This window comes from Chelonia mydas, chromosome 2 (assembly GCF_015237465.2).
Source record: "Chelonia mydas isolate rCheMyd1 chromosome 2, rCheMyd1.pri.v2, whole genome shotgun sequence".
NCBI lineage: Eukaryota > Metazoa > Chordata > Testudines > Cheloniidae > Chelonia > Chelonia mydas.
The window spans coordinates 128,269,205-128,286,560 of record NC_057850.1 but is presented as its reverse complement, the minus strand read 5'-3'; positions in this window follow the sequence as shown (position 1 = coordinate 128,286,560).

Here is a 17,356-nt window from a genome sequence, read left to right as displayed (position 1 = left end):
TTATTCTATGAGTTTTACTGTAAGAGAGCTCATTTCCCCCACTACTGATATATAGCCGAGCTCTGCAAAGAAAGAAACTGGCAGGGCACATGTTTCTGAATCGTAATCAGGGATGCTGAAATATTTTACACGCTAAAGTTCCGTGTTTTTGTGTGTGTCTTGCAAAACTTGATCCTATTCCTTTTGCAAAGGCTATGTAGACAGAAGAACTAGCTTTATACTCCCTTGGAAGTGGAAGGTAGGGGGATTCTGTTTTCTGCAAACTTCAGATTGTGCCATACTTACTAATGATTAGCAGCACCTTACTCTGTGAGGAGTCCTATCAAACCCAGTGGGACTACACACTGAGTAAGGCTTGCTGCAGTATTAGCAATGGTAATGGAATCTGGTCTTATTCCATAGTTATTATGAAAATTCTCTTTTAGTGGAAGACCTTTGTATTTGGTATTTCACGTCAGCAATAATCCATGACAAAAGAATGGGAGAACGTTTTGAATGGGAGAACATTGAGGAACTGGCTGCAGTCTGAATACAAAATTCCACTGTGATGTATTAGAATCAAAAGTGGTGCGCTCACTGAGACAAATACATAGCTTCTGTGAAATACCACTAACTTTTGTCTACATGTAGTCTTCCTGTTTGTATGTTCCTTTCTTCATACAATAAGTGATATGCCTTGAAATTTTTATATATGCAGATATATACATATCAAACAGAGGCAAACTGGTTGTGTCACAAAAATCTTTTTAACGTGTAATCGTCAAAGGGCAATGTCCTCAACTTGCTCTGAGCATGGCACAGACAAACCCTGGGCTAGGTTCCAAAACTCAACCTCCTTTTGTAGTTTCCCTTTATTTTTAACAACACCAACAAAACTTATCTTGAGCTTTTTTGATGAACAGGTGGATTCTAGTGTTTCCCGTCACACAACAAATCTTTTTCTCAGCTTTCAGCACTGGTAACTTGTCTTTGTGTTGGGGAATTCTATTAGAACAAGGAAAGATAAATGCTCCCATCTCAGGCTATGGAATGAGAGCAGCACCATCCTGCAAATATGTCTTGCAGAATCTCTTGTCCTCCTCCATAGTCTGAGATGGGAAGCCATTTTACTGGAGCTGAGAGCTGTGGAGAGGATCTGGTATTTGGAGTCTGATTTTTCCAAAGGTCAGGAATGCAAAGGCACACAGAAAAGTCGAAGTGCAAATATATACCTATTTTTCATGTGCAGTTACCATAGTTGTTCATGCAAATCAAATACCAGCACCCCTGGTAATTAGTGCGTACAAATATATAGCAGTGTTTCTGCCTTGCTATTTGTATGCACAAATACCTCTTTGTGTGTAAAATTACTTTACTGGAAAATTAAGTGCAAACATTTACACTTATTTTTGCATGGATATTTATATACGTGATTCTTAGATTGGATCTTCATACCATATTATATCTTCATACCAATCTGTTTTTTTTTTAACTAAAAAGCAGAAAAACAATTCTGCTGCACTGATCCTAGTCACTGAATAGGTATGTAACATACATATTAAGATATTTTACATGAAATGTTACTACTTACTGGAAAGGAGACAGATGCTTGCAGCACTATTATACCCACATAATCAATGCAAGCCTAAGGTGTATTGTTGTTTGCATTGGTAGGTTGCAATATCTGTAGCGGAGGGATGTTTAACTTTATGCACAGGAATATTGCATTTCAAGCAGAAACATTTTATTTGTTTAATAGTGTAGAATTATTTATTCAGTAGATTCTAAAACCTCCATAGTTTGCAGCAGGCCTTTGAAATTTGGCAGGGGGAAAGTACTTGGGCTAGAGAAGTGCCTTTTCTTAAGCACATGGAATTCCATTCAGGTTTAGCTGAGTTCTAAACTGTTAAAGTAACCTTTTCTCTTTTGTCACTTGTGCTCCTCAGGAAAATTTTGGTAATATGCCAGAATAAATTAAAACAAACCTGCTAAAGCCTTGGGCCCTGCTGCCCCTAACGCAGCAACAGCAACACATTGCTCTGGGCATTCCTGGATGTTGCCAGAGCACCCGTAGCTACAGATGGTGACATGGAGGAAGACAGCTGGATCAGGCTTCCTTGTCCCTTTATCTTACCTACTACACCAGGCACATTACCTAAATGTCCCATCTACACTCATTCTCTCCCTTGCCTGAAAATGAGCAATCCTGGATGTTGCTACTGTTGTGGATATAAACAAACCCTCCAAAAACATAGGAATTTATATACAAAAATACTCCTATGTTTAAAAATGTTATTTAGGTTACAAAATCAAACACTCAGAAGTTTAGGAAACGCCATTTTAACTGTTGGCATACAATTTTAATTCAGCCCCCTTTTGTGTAAACATTGAGACAATTTTTAATAATGTAATCACAGTCTATTTTTTTTTCCACAGGATCCCTGCTTCATTCATGTCATAAGTTGGATACACAAGTGGGCTGAACTAACTTCGCACAAGCGACTGTAAATCTGGCATTCCCTAACTTTCAAATGTTTGACTTTGCAGCTGAATTTTATTTTAATATCATTTTATATTTATAGTAGATTAAAACCCCATAACCATTACATGATAAAAGTAAAAAGAAGTGACTGGATAGCAGAAGTGGATCTGAGTTGCAAAGTTTGGTTCAGTATGCAAACACACCAAAAGTCAGTGTGTCAGCTCTGGGTTTTTGCCACCTCCCATCTACAAGGGAAAGAGACAATAGACTAAATTCAACCCTGGAATTATTGGGCACGGTTTCCTTTTACTTCGGTTTCTTTTTACTTCTTTAATGGCATCTGATTAGTCTGGGCTCAGCTTGACCTAGTAAGATGAATAGTGGGTACATCTGTGATAACCACATGAGGTTGTTTACTAGAATTTAACTATCTGATGCAGCTATAGTCTTTTAATTTTACTCTTCAGATAGAGTTAAAGACCAATCTAATTGTAAAGCAACTTCTCTTAGAACTGGCAGCTATATGAAGAAGTTTAAATAAAAATGAAAAAGACGCTATGACATTTTATACTGCAGGCACTAACATAAGCTAACAAAAAATGTCCTCTCTCTAGTTCCACCTCAGGGCAGTGGCAGAGATTCTGCTTGCACTCACGAATTCCAAGCTAGTATGAAAATGCTGACTATGCTCTTTGCACGTGGACTGGAACTAGGTTCTGACCGAAAACACATTTTGGGAAAATGTCCTCAAGTTAGAGACACTTGCATTTGTACTTTCACAGTCGTTTTGCACTAAACTGGAACTTTAGTATGCCCAGAATTTTTTTTCTCCCATACTAGTAACAAGATATTTTCTATTACAAGGGATGGGATTTTAATGCTGTGACCAAAACTGATTTTCATTCCCAGTCTGCCGGTTTCTTCAAATGTCTGCTGTGCCAGAGTGAAACAAGACACTGCTTCATCAATGATATTTTATTCACTTACACTTTCAACATAAATTTGCATTAATTGTCACAGGCAGAACTGATTTTTGAGTGTTGTAAAATTTGATGATGAAGGAGGCCCCCAATTTGCAAATAAGTCCATATTTAATGTGAGACTTTGGAGTATGCTGGTGAGTGAGAGACAGGGGGATTTGTGAGGAGGAAGAGAGTCAGGGAGGGGCCCCTGCAAGAATAACCTTTCTAGGGACTGCCAAAATCCTGAAGCCAGAACTGAATAAACTGTTCAGACAGATGTCTAAGGCATCCCAGGTCAGCCATATTCCGTTACTTCAAATGAAATTTGAGCATTGCAACTTTGATTTGGAAAATGCAGGATTATTAACAGAACTACACAAATTCTTGCACGTTTGGATCAAAAGGTTCTTTTTTTCTTCATGAGAATCTGCAGTATGCCCTAAACTTTCAAAGAACCTCATTTTCCCCATTGTTAAACCTATAAACAGTTTGGTTTCAGTGGTTTCATGTCTATTCACATGGGTGTTCTGGAAACAGGTGTGGGTTTTGGCATCAGCCCTGTTGTAACAAGAGAACTGATCTCAGGATAGATCTGGGCTTTAATTAGAAGAGCCAAACTATAAAATGGCATGAAGCAGTTTCCACTAACTGGAAATATTACAGAAGATAATAACAAAATGGAAAGGTAAGTGCCTGCAAGAGTCAGACAGAAACAAAAGTTGGAAGAGAATGTTTTATGTCTGATGTGTTTTAGAGAGACAAGGTAGGTGAAGTAATATCCTTTATTGGACCAACTTCTTGGTGACAGAGACAAGCTTTTGAGCTTACTCAGAGCTCTTCTTCAGGTCTGGGAAACGTACTCAGAGTGTCACAGCTAAATACAAGGTAGAATAGATTAGAAGTTGACACAGGTTGCAAGAGACCATTCAAGTGAACACCTCTGCAGTTGTAGGACAAAAGACAGGTATGGATTCCAGACTGTTGCAATGAGTCACATCCAGATCAGACCGATCAGCACTCTCTCTCGCTTAGAAAAATCAGGTGCTTCTGTGGAGCCCCGCTAACAAATCTTGATCACATGGGATAAACCAGTGTAATCAGGAACATAAGAGAAATACTGCCTATCTGACTTCCCTTCCGTGGTGTGACTTATCCCAATAAACCAGGTGGAAACTAAGTATAGTGGTACAAATTCCTGCACAGATATGTAGAGTTTGCAGATAATTACAAAGCGGCTTCAATCTCAGTAATAATTCTCTGATGTCTTTCCAAAGTGGTTCTGATGACGCTCTCGATCACAAAGCCAGTCAATGAAAGAAGGGTACAACAGAGAACTCAGCACACAAGGAAGCTTCTACACTGTGGGTATCCCCGGTTCCAGGAACAACAACCCCTCCAGATCCATACACTCTTATAATTTAAATATGCCACTCCAAACCTTGCTGTGAATGTGTTCAGACTGGGGTATTCAAAAAGTCCTGGTTCAGTTCGTAGTCAGTGTCAGGTTCTAGCCCAGCTCCTTTATCCACAGAAACAATATGGCATCCAGCTTCTAGGATTTTTGAGTAAATATCATAGAGTTCAGCTCTCTGAATGGATGAGTGTTTGATAATTCTGCCCTCCTGAGAGGAGAGGCAAATACCAAACAAGGAGAAACTACTCCCACTATATTATGTTTAGTCCCACTGATTGCTCATACAAGCTAGGATACCCTGATAAACTTTACCTAGTAGAAGGCCCTGGGCCAAAACATGACTATAATAATTACTGAAGGGAAGGAAGGAAAGACGAAGAAGAGCTGTTAGCACAGAGTAATGATATACTAGGGAGGAGGAGGGAATTATAAGACAAAGGGGAAGAAGGGAGAAAGGACAGAAGAAGATATCTTGGGGATTGATGTAACTAAGGCCAACTGAACACAGGAGAAGTGAGTAAATGAAATGCATATGTGAGAATCCTATAGGGAGAAAGAACAAAAGGGAAAAATAAAGCAATGTGGTCGAGGAATTAGTTTGCTTGAATGAAGAATCAAGCTTGAATTTACTGATTATTTTACACCAGACAGAGAGAGCTATTGAGGAACAGAAAGAAGCGGGGAGGGTTGGAAGGATACAGAAAGGCAGACATTATCCTGAAAAATATTGAGGAAGATATTCAACAGAAGATTGAAAAATATTAAATGCTAAAATATTCTAATGAAGTATCCTTCAGTAATAGTTTATTCTGTCTAATCTAATTGAAGGGGGAGCAAATTGATTTTCCTACCTCTGGGACAATTCAACCCTTTCCCTGGAGAGTGCTATTCTATTCCATTGCTGTCAGGAAGGACTTTTCTCTGTTGTTCATCAAGGAAATTTGAAGACTGAAATTTTAGGGCATTACGATGCTTACCAATTTTAATTCTTTAAATTTTGTTCCTGGAAACCAAACAAAAGGATTAGACCTCAGTGAATCGAATGCAAAGTTTTCTGTTTCACACATCAGCTATTTTTTCTGTTGTCATGTTCAGGAAAATGTGCTTAGGATTGTTTCCCCCTAACAATAGGAAATGAAATGTTTTCAGATCTCTAGAAGTTAAATATGACTGAGTGGATTTTGCCTGTTTGTTTGGGGGCGGGGGTGTGTGTGTGTTTGTTTAACACAACTTCCTTGAGGAGACGAAAGATGTACAATCTTAGTTCAAAAGACGAATGTTGTGGAAAATTATGAGCATGTGAAAAATAGGTTATAGGGAAACTCTTTTTCAGCCTTCACTCCTGCAGCTGTTATCAGGCAACTGCTATAATGAAGGAGAAAATTAACGTCTCCATATCCTTACTGACACAAGATTCAATAAAGCTGTTATGGTTCCCTCCAAACCTGGGCAATATGGATGTAGATGAGCAGCCTCAGATGTTAGATGAACAGTGACAATGTTCCATGTCTAAGTTGCACAATACTTACAGACACTTTTGTGAAATAAATATAATGTATGACTCTGTGTGTGAGGCAGAGTGCAGGAAACTACCTGGTTCCCAATGAACTGAAGTTCAGCTCCATCTTTACCCTTATATATGTGTTCATTGTAAAATAGTCTGCTTGGGAAGGGGGTGAGATTGGGGAGAAAATGCTGTTTGGAAGGTAAGTATCCACGATCAGGGTCAGAGACTCCTAGCTGTGTTTGCTTGGTATTTTTTCTTTTTTTTTACTTCCTCCCCTCCCTGCTCTCCATGTTAACATCTTTAATCTTTAGGGAAAATATCTTTTTATTCTTGATCCTGCACTGAGGTCTACATGGACAGAGGTCCATGGGATTCTGCTCACCCACAGTTCAATATGGGGTCAGGAGGTAGGCTGGCAGGTGACAGTCTTTGTTTATAGTAGCCTCTATTTCCAAACCCTATAGTAGGCATTTCTGATGCACCATCACTTTAGTTGCTAGGTTCCCCTATGATGTGGTTCTCAAAGTTATTTGACCAGGCCCCCCTTCTTTGTGTCTGGTTGTTTACGCCCCATCCCCACAAGTACATACCCCACCACCCAGCAGAGAGCAGCAGCAGTTGCTGGCTGGGTGCTCAGCTCTGATGGCAGCATCGTGCCGACAGCAGCGCAGAAGTACGGGCAGCAATGTGAAAAGTGATATTTGTAATAACAATTCACAGCAGACTTAGCACCCCATTGCCACTGTTATTTCTGCACTACTGCTGCCACCCCAGGGCTGACAGCCAGAACCCTGCTGCCTCTGGAGCGGGTTGGGTGGGTAGAAGAGTCCAAGCCCAGACTGCTTACTGGTGAGGTGGGAGGGAAAGAGAGTTTGGATGGTGGAGCTCTGGCTGTCCCCTTTATTCCCACCTCCTGGGTGTGCACACCCCTTCTGCACCAGCCCCAGCCAGCCAGGGCTGACAGCCAGAGCTCTTAAAAAATAAAAATAAAAAAAGCACATAGCCCATGCCACTCTTGACACATTCCCATGCTTCCCTTGGGAGGCCTGCCCCACTGTTTGAGAACTGCTGACGTATGATGTGAAATGTGTTCCACTGGATGTGTCTCCAATCATCTTACTCAATTTTTATTTATTTGCTATGCTTTCTTTTAACCTGGCTTTAAAATAAAATCAAAATGTTTTATGAGGCTCTGGTAGTGTGAAAGGAGAGTTGCTCTTCTAAATCTAATGTGAAAAATGCTCTCCACCTCTTGAACAATTTATATGCAGCACATACTGCAGAATGTATTGATCAATAGTGATATGTATTTACGTGCTTTTCTGTTGCATTAATTACTATAGTGTACTATTGAATGTAGCCACATGACATGACATTTTAGGGAACCCACAGAGAAGGTAAGTGACTTGCTCAAGGTCAAACAAGAAGTCTGTAATGGAGCTGGAAACTGAACCAGTCCCCTGTTTCCCTCTTGAATGCCTTAAACAAAATATCATCCTTCCTCTGTTATTCTAAACAACATTTATGTCATTAATCACAAAACAGAAAATGTATAGGGAGAATTTGCATCCATTCATAATGCTGTAACGGACATTATAGTGTTGATTTATTTATTTTTTAAAGTTATTCATGTATTGAAGAGGAAATTGCTGATTGAGGAGCAGGGACTCATATGGGATCCATGCTTCAAAGAGTTAACTTTGGTTTTACGCAACACAGAAATGCAGTAAATTCTGTCCTGTAGTTTCCTGCTTTGATCAAAGGCTACTACGCCATAGTAGTTGTCCTGTGGGCCTTTAGTCCCATGTTTGCTGATTCAGTTTTGGCTTTGGAACAGGGCTAAGACCTCCCAACTTGAAATCTTTTTTTTTTCCTTACAGATAAATTTCCTGCATTTAAAAGACATCTTTAAAAAAATCTTGATACGAACAGATTTAAATGTTTCTGGTAACTAGAGCTGTACTTTGCAATCAGCTTTGCTTTGAAACCACATTTAGAATATCAAGTGAATTGTATAATAAAACTACCCCTTTGAAGAGAAATAAATGTGGACAGTTCTTACAGGCTATGATTTTACCTTGGGTTTATTTTTTTTAAATGTGTACATAATTTTTTTAAAACTTTTTTTTACAACAAAAAGGATATTTCAAAGTTATAATACAGGATTTTGGCTCAGATACTCCAAAGGAGCCTAAAAAGGTGCCTAAATACCTGTAAGGATCCAAACCTTCCAGTCAATTTTTTTTGCTGAGCTTATGTGACCCCTTTATTCTGCTTGGGTCCATTAAGGACCCTATATCAGTGAAGGAAGTTAGAACTGCCTGTTTGCAGCTATGGGGGAACTGTGCAAAATACCCCACGACAGTGAGTATCAGTGTCCACATCAGCTCGGGCTTGCGCTGTGGAACTAAGAAAAGCAGTGTATAGACGTCCCACTTGGGTAGAGCCCAGAGTCAGAAATCTAGCAAGGAGAGTGAGTCAGTACTTACTCATCAAAAGTATCATATTTGGTACTGAGTCATTCAGGGAACGTGGAGTACATCTCTCTGAAAAGGGTGCTGACTGACTTTTGGCCAGTGTTAGGAAGGGAATTATTAGCTATTTGGGAACCTGGCTCAGGGCCGGATGGGATGCAGCTCCCTTTCCCCAGTTCCTTAATCCTCTGTCACCAAGGTGCCCCATTCTGGCAACAGATGTGGGATACACAATTATGAGTCTATACCCAGGGATTTGCCTAGACATGCCTAGATGGGCAAGTTTCCCCTGTGATTGCCATATTCAGGATATTTCACTGAAGGAGGTCATGCGTGGTCTCTGCTAAAAGTTAAAAACTTATTGGTTGTCACGATTATTATAGGATGTATGTAAGGATAATATTTTAGGACTTATGTGATATGTAGAACATTATGTTCCAAAGCTGCTAGAGGTGAAACTAGTCACCAGGAACCAGACAGCTTTTAGAGCTAACCCAATCAGGAGTGAGAACAATTGACCCAGCCCACCAAGTGTTTAGAATCTAGACCAAGTGCATGTTTGAGCCTTTACAAAGCACAGAAGAGCCCAAGAAAAAGACCTTGAATAGTAGGGCCATCAGGGATGAACTGAAATTAAGGAAACACTCTGATTATGAAAAGAAACAAAAGGTCTGGAACTGTATTATAGGGCAAGGAAGGGCACAAGATGACATACATTATGATACTCTGTCAGCATGAGTGTCTTAGGAAAAATGGATCCCAGCTCACTGGACTGGACAAGCACTGTCTGTAGTTACCATTGGGTAAAGAATACCTTGTTACACAGGAAAGGAACTTGTTAATAAGTACAGACTCTAGATTGTGTTTTATATTTTTCTTCTAGCTGTAAACATGTTTCCAATTCTTATTCTTGCTTCTATTTGAATCTTTATCTTGAGTTTTTTTGCAAACTTCTGTTTGGTTTTACTACAGACACGACTAACTTGCTTTGTTCTAAGGAGAGTGTTGAAATGAGATGAAGCTAGTTGTAAGGACCCCTGGGTTCCTGGGCAGCTCTCACATCTGGCTGCCACTGGGCCGCTCACCCAGAACTATTGGAAGTGGGGGCTAATAGTGCTCCCAGAGGCACTGCCCACAATGATTCTGATTCGGGATAATGACTGGCCCCACCAGTTGGCCCAGCCATACTATTTAAAACAGAAGGAAGCACAGAATGTTGCCTAACCATCTCAGAGACTTCCTTACTGGCTCCTGAACTGGATCTAATTCTTGCTTGATCCCTGGTTTCTGATTCTGGCTCTGATCCTAGCTTGGTTCCTGATTCTGACTCTTTCCCTCGGCTTGGTTCCTGGTTCCTGACTGTGACTCTGACACTGACTTGCACTATGTTTGACCTCCCTACTCTGACAACTAGGTCATACTGCCCATGTCCCAGTCCTGACAGGTTGCTCGGACCACTAGCCCCTTGGGGTAGGCTCTGCCAGGCATGGATCCTCTTGCCCCATGGGAGGCATTGCCCAAGCAGGTAGCCTGCCTTCAGGCCTACAACCTAGCAATGCAGGCACAGGCTGAAACCAGACATTGCAGGAGCAAGTGCTCCAACTTTGCACGGAGAATGCTGTGGTTTGGATCCAATCTTATGCACCACCACACCTGAACCAGCACCCATTATCCCCCTGCCAAAGCCTGCAATGAGGCAGCCCAACTGTACCAGTTCTGGTGAGGCCTGTAAGAAGAAATCAAGGATGAGCTGTCTCAGATCAAGACCCCAGCAGATCAGGACGCTTTTATTGATTTCACCACCTGCATCAATAATTGATTGCGGGAATGGCAGGAATACAGAAGCAGAATGATACATTTCCCAGGGACCATGAGTGAGATTACACAGCCTGGCCAGATCACCCATGCATCTTGACCTCCAACTCCCCTCCCAGTACAGAGATCACACTGTATTTAAAAACACCAAAAAAGAAAATGAATTGTCTACCATCACACTGGAAGCATGACTGCCCATAGAATTTATGGGATGGCATTTATGCAATGTTGAAGCCCAAGTTAGCCACCCTGTGGCTTTACCTTCAAGAAAACCTGGCCAAGAGATTTATTCACAAATCCACCTTGCCCACTGGGATGCCAGTACTCTTTGTGAAGAAGAAGGATGAAAGCCTCTGATTATTCATGGATTACCCATGTGACTCTGAACCAAATCACAATCAGGAATGACTATCCACTGCCTCTCATCCCAGAGCTGTTGAACCTTGTGGAGTCTGCTTAACCTGTCATGGGGACTACCATTTGGTATGCATTACAGCAGGGAATGAATTAAAAAAAACCTGCCTTTTGAACAAGATATGGTCACTTTGAATATCTCGTAATGCCATTTGGTTTGAAAAATGTACCCACCACATTCTAGCATTTTAACCATGATCTGTTTGGGGATGTGATGGAGCAGTATGTGGTGGTATAGCTGGATGACATTCTGATTTTCTCTAATGGTGCAGAGCAACACACCCTGCATGCCCTCAAAAGGCTACACCAGCATGGCCTCTACTCCAGGGGTTCTCAAAGGGGGGGTCGGGACCCCCCAGGGGGTCATGCGGTTATTACTTGGGGGGAGAGGATTGTGAGCTGTCAGCCCCCACCCCCAAACCCCACTTTACCGCCAGCATTTTTAATGGTGTTAAATATGTAAAAAAGTGTTTTTAATTTATTGGGGGGGGGGTCACACGCAGAGGCTTGCTGTGTAAAAGGGGTCACCAGTACAAAAGTTTGAGAACCACTGCTCTACACCAAGCTAGAAAAGTGCAACATTCTTCACTCTTCCATAGAGTTTTGGAGGTTTTTCCTTCCTTAGAGGGTGTCAAGATGGACCCACGCAAGGTGAAGGCTGTCCTCAATTGGATGGCACCTTGGTGGAACAGTCCCGACCTGCAGCATTCACTAATTTGCCTGTGAAAGACTAAAATGAATATTCAATTCTGCCCCCAGAGTGGTTCATCCTGATCCCACATAAGCCTTCACTGTCTAAACAGGATACTCCAATGTGACAACTGGGGCAGCGCTTTCCCAGAGTTGTACCCAATACCCAAAAATATATTGTATCCATTTGCTTTCTATTCCAGGAAAATCAGCCCCGCAGAACAAATCTATTAAATCCTGGGCAAGGAGCTACTTGTGAATAAGACTGTCTTTCAGAATGGTGTCACTATCTCGAAGGGGCCAACCATAATAACTTGAAATATCTGTGCAGGGCCAAGCCCTTAATAAACAACCACTTTGCTGTGCCCTGTTCTTCTCATGCTTATATTTTGTTATTTCCTGTCATCTTGGTCCTAAAAATAGCAAGCCTGATTCAATGTCCCTGAACAGAGAGCATCTTGCTGCCCGAAAGGCCCAAGCCCTGAAGCCTCTATCATCCTCAAGCCCCAGAACTTTCTTTGAACAGTCCCTTGTCAAGACCTCCTTACCTAGATCCAATTGACCTCAACCAAATTATCCCCCCAACAAACAGGAAGCATTAAACTAGGGGGACTCCAGCATCTATTATGGGATAGTCTATGTGTTTTCCCTGTGCTCTTGTGGATTGTAGCTCTGCAAGCATGCCACAGCTCCCCTCAGGCAGGGCATTCGAAGACCGAGCTTCTTGCCCTACAGTTCTTTTGGTGGTGCCTCACGCAAGTCACAATACAGACCTAAAAAAACAATGAGGAGTCCAGTGGCAACTTAAAGACTAACAGATTTATTTGGGCATAAGCGTCCATGGGTAAAAAACCCACTTCTTCCTATGAAAGCTTTTTACTCACAAAAGCTTATGCCCAAATAAATCTGTTAGTTTTTAAAGTGCCACCGAACTCCTTGTTGTTTTTGTAGATACAGACTAACACGGCTACCCTCTGATACTTGATACAGACCTATATCATCTCCTGTAACACCTGTGCCAACATGCCACATAATAAAGAACCATGAGGTACCATTCAGACTCTGAGCAGTTATCGCCCTAGACTTCATAGTGATTCCAAGTGATTTACAGCAATCTTGAATGTTGTATACCACTTCTCCAAGATGATTCACTTTGTTTCCTGAATCGGCCTGCTCTCCTCCTGTCTCTGGGTGGACCAAGTCATTCACCATCCTGGTCTTCCATCTCCAATCATAGCCCACAAGTTGTCTGCTGTTTCTGGTGGGAGGCCAACCTCATGCTCCAACCTCTCATCCACATACTGCTCTCAGACAAATGGCCAAATGGGGAGAACAAATAAAAATCTGCACCAGTATTTCTGGTGCTGTATAAATTATCATCAGAATGATTGGTCTTCTCTACTACCCTTGGAAGACTTTGTGTACAACAACACAGAACATGCCTCTTCAGTGAAAAGCCCATTCTTTTCAAATTATGGCTTCTACTCTCATTTCCATCCAGAGCTACACGTAACTTCCTCCAACCCCACAGCTGCAGACTGGGTACAACTGATATGCCAGACCAAAGAGGACCAGAAAACCCAGCTGGAAAATGCTAAGAAAAGTTACAAACACTATACAGATCAGCGTCAGCAGCAAGACCCTGTATTCTCTGTGGGCCAGAAGGTTTGGCTCTCAACCAAACACATACACATGGATAGGCCATCCCATAAGCTAGAGTATGACTTCTTTGGCCCCTAGTGAATTCACTGCCAAATCAATCCAGTCACTTTCCATCTCCACCTACCTCAATCCCTCTGGATACACCATTTGGCCTTGAAAACCAGGAAGCTGTAACAAGCTCCCTGACCAAAGCCTTACTAAGGTTATTTAAAATCAAACAAGTATACAGCCAATATTCATAACTTCAAATACAAGAATGACACATGCATACAAATAGGATGAATATATTCAGTAGATCATAACCTTCACATAGATATGTTACATGGCATATATAGCCTAAAACATATTCCAGTTATGACATATGTACATTCATAAGCATATTCCCATAAAGCCTTATGGGTTGCAAAGTCACACTTACCCTATATATATTTTTAAGTATGGTAGGTATAAAATTATAAATCTATTTATTTTTAGCTGAATAATTTTCTTTGATCAATCATACCTGAGTTCCTTTCTAGTACAAACATGACATGCTTATTATCATCTGGGTCTAAACAAACATGGAACTTCCATTAACTTTGAAATCTGAATGCAAAAGAAGTGGAGACCAGATACCATAGTGCTGTTTTGCTTTGAATCAGTTATCCTTAGAGGAAAGTACACACTGGTATGTATAGCCACCCAAAGGGTATAGCCCACCAACTGTACCACCATCTTTTGCATATATTTACTTAGCCTCCTGGGCAGAAAAATAGTTTAGTCTAAATTCTGAGCCAGTAAGAAAGCTAGATTCTATAGCAATGAAGCCCTACTGGGAAATATTTGAGAGAGGATAAAGAAAAAGGCTATGCAGCACTTCCTGTAATACCATTTTTACATGTTCTTTGACTAAAATGTCACAAAAGAATTAAAGGGGCGGGGGAATAATCCATGAAGTTATGACTGCAGAAGGATATGAGTAATAAGATAATATAAAAAGCTTAACAAGGGTGTAATAGATGCTTTGAAATTAGTGATTTTTGATAAAGTGCTTATAATAAAGTCAATCTTACAGGGAATGTTAGTGGATTACACTTCACACAGGAAGGAAGTTTAGTTGAAATTTCTATACAATAATACTTATACTCCTCCTGTAGCTCAATACGGAATGCAAATTGAGTCATATACTAGATGCATTCCTACATTACAGGCATTAATGGCTCTATTCATTATTATTTTGTTTCATGTTATTCTGTGATGCATCATCTGTTAGAACTGCAGCACCTTTATTCTGCCTGAAATATTTAGAGACGGGGGCAAGGGATCTTGATGTTTATAAGCTAACTGAAATTATGGGAATGGATTTACAGCTTTTTGGTTCTACCTCATCAAAAACCATTCCAGCAGTGGAACACATTAATCTTCTAGATGTAAAGGGCCATGTCTCAGAGTCAAACAGCAAATCAGAAATCATGCTAATAATTAGACAGGACAAAATATTTTCTTTTGTATTCTCTCAAGAAATTTTTTAGACAGGTATTCAAATCAGTCTAAAGCTGGAACAAATGTACTCTGCACCCACAAACTGACAGCTTGTTTTATGTTTGGGACCCTACCAAATTCATGGCCATGAAAAACACATCACGGACTGTGAAATCTGGTCTCCCCTGGTGAAATCTGGTCTTTTGTGTGCTTTTACCCTATACTATACAGATTTCACAGGGGAGACCAGTGTTACTCAAATTGGGTGTCCTGACCCAAAAGGCAGTTGAGGAGGGGGTCACAAGGTTATTTTAGGAGGGTCGTAGTATTGCCACCCTTACTTCTGTGCTGCCTTCAGAGTTAGGTGGCCAGAGAGTGGTGGCTCTGACAGCAGTGCCCTGCCAGCAGCAGCACTGAAGTAAGCGTGACAATAACATACCATGCCAGCCTTTCTTCTGCATTGCTATCTTCAGAACTGGGTGGCTAGAGAGGGTGGCTCCTGATTGAGGGCCCAAATCTGTAGGCAGCCGCACAGAAGTAAGGGTGGCAATACCATACCATGCCATCCTTACTTCTGTGCTGCTGGTGGTGGCGGCTCTGCCTTCAGAGCTGGACTCCTGGCCAGCAGCCACCGCTCTCCAGCTGCTTAGCTCTGAAGGCAGCTCTGCTGCCAGCAACAGTGCAGAATAAGGGTAGCAGTACCATAACCCCCTCTACAACAACCTTGTGACCCCCCTCCAACTCCTTTTTGGGTCAGGATAGGTACACTTACAACACCATGAAATTTCAGATTTAAATAGCTGAAATCATGAAATTTATGATTTTTGAAATCCTTTGACCATGAAATTGACCAAAATGGATCATGAATTTGGTAGGGCCCTATTTATGTTCCATAGAGCTAAAGCCACAGAACATGAATGGCATGAATAATTATTAGACTCAGAAGGTGCCAAATACTGGGATAATGCCCTGCCAAAACTCAAGCTGCCAGCCATTGTGAATGAATACAGTCTAATGATACTAGGAAATAAAATATTTTAACCCTTTCGTTAAGTAAATCATACAATTAGCTAGACCCTAGTTTATTTAGAAAAAGAATAGGTCATGATTAGGGATGTCAGTTAATCACAGTGAACTCATGTGATTAACTCAAAAAATTAATCATGATTAAAAAAATTAATCGTGATTAATCACAGTTTTACTCTCACTGTTAAATAATAGAGTACCGATTGAAATTTATTAAATATTTTTGATGTTTTCCTACATTTTCAAATATATTTATTTCAATTACAACACAGAATACAAAGTGTACAGTGCTCACTTTATATTATTATTTTTATTACAAATATTTGCACTGTAAAAATGACAAACAAAAGAAACAGTATTTTTCGGTTCACCTCATACAAGTACTGTAGTGCAATGTCTTTATTGTGAAAGTGCAGTTTTCAAATGTAGATTTATTTTTTGTTACAAAACTGCACTCAAAAACAAAACAATGTAAATCTTTAGTGCCTACAAGTCCACTCAGTACTACTTCTTGATCAGCCAATTGCTGAGACAAACAAGTTTGTTTACATTTACGGGAGATAATGCTGCCTGATTCTTATTTACAATGTCACCAGACAGTGAGAACAGGCATTCGCATGGCTCTGTTGTAGGTGGAGTCGCAAGATATTTACTTGCCAGATGCGCTAAAGTTCTACATTGTTTTAATTTTAAGTGCAGTTATTTTTGTACATAAGTCTACATTTTTTAAAGTTCAACTTTCATGACAAAGACATTGCACTACACTACCTGTATGAGATGAATTGAAAAATACTATTTCCTTTTTCATTTTTACAGTGAAAATATTTGTAACCAAAAATAAATATAAAATGAGCACTGTACACTTTGTATTCTGTGTTGTAATTAAAATCAATATATTTGAAAGTGTAGAAAACATCCACAAATATTTAAATAAATGATTTTCTATTATTGTTTAACAGCGTAAATTAAGGCTATATTTTAGTCACAGGTATTTTTAGTAAAAGTCATGGACAGGTCACGAGCAGTAAACAAAAATTCACAACCCATGACCTGTCCATGATTTCTACTATATATCCCTCAACCACAGTCAATGGGAGCTGTGAGGGCAGAGCCCACAGGCAGAGGCAGTGTGCAGAGCTGCCGGGCCACGCCTCTGCCTAGGAGCTGAGTGAGGGGAAGCCCCCCAAAGTAAGTGTCGCCCACAGCCTGCCTCACCCTATCCCATGCCCCAACCTTACTCCCTCCCGCACCCAAACTCCTGCTGCTGCTGGGGGAGGGAGGTGCGGTGGCCTGAGAGTGCCCCAGCAGTGGCTGGTGCAACTCGCACAGGTGCTGCCTGAGCTGCCTCCGTGCTAGGCGCACTGGCCGCTGCAGAAGTCACGGAGGTCACGGAAAGTCACGGAAACCGTGACTTCTCTGCCTCCCATGACAAACTCGCAGCCTTAATCATGATGAATTTTTTAATCATTT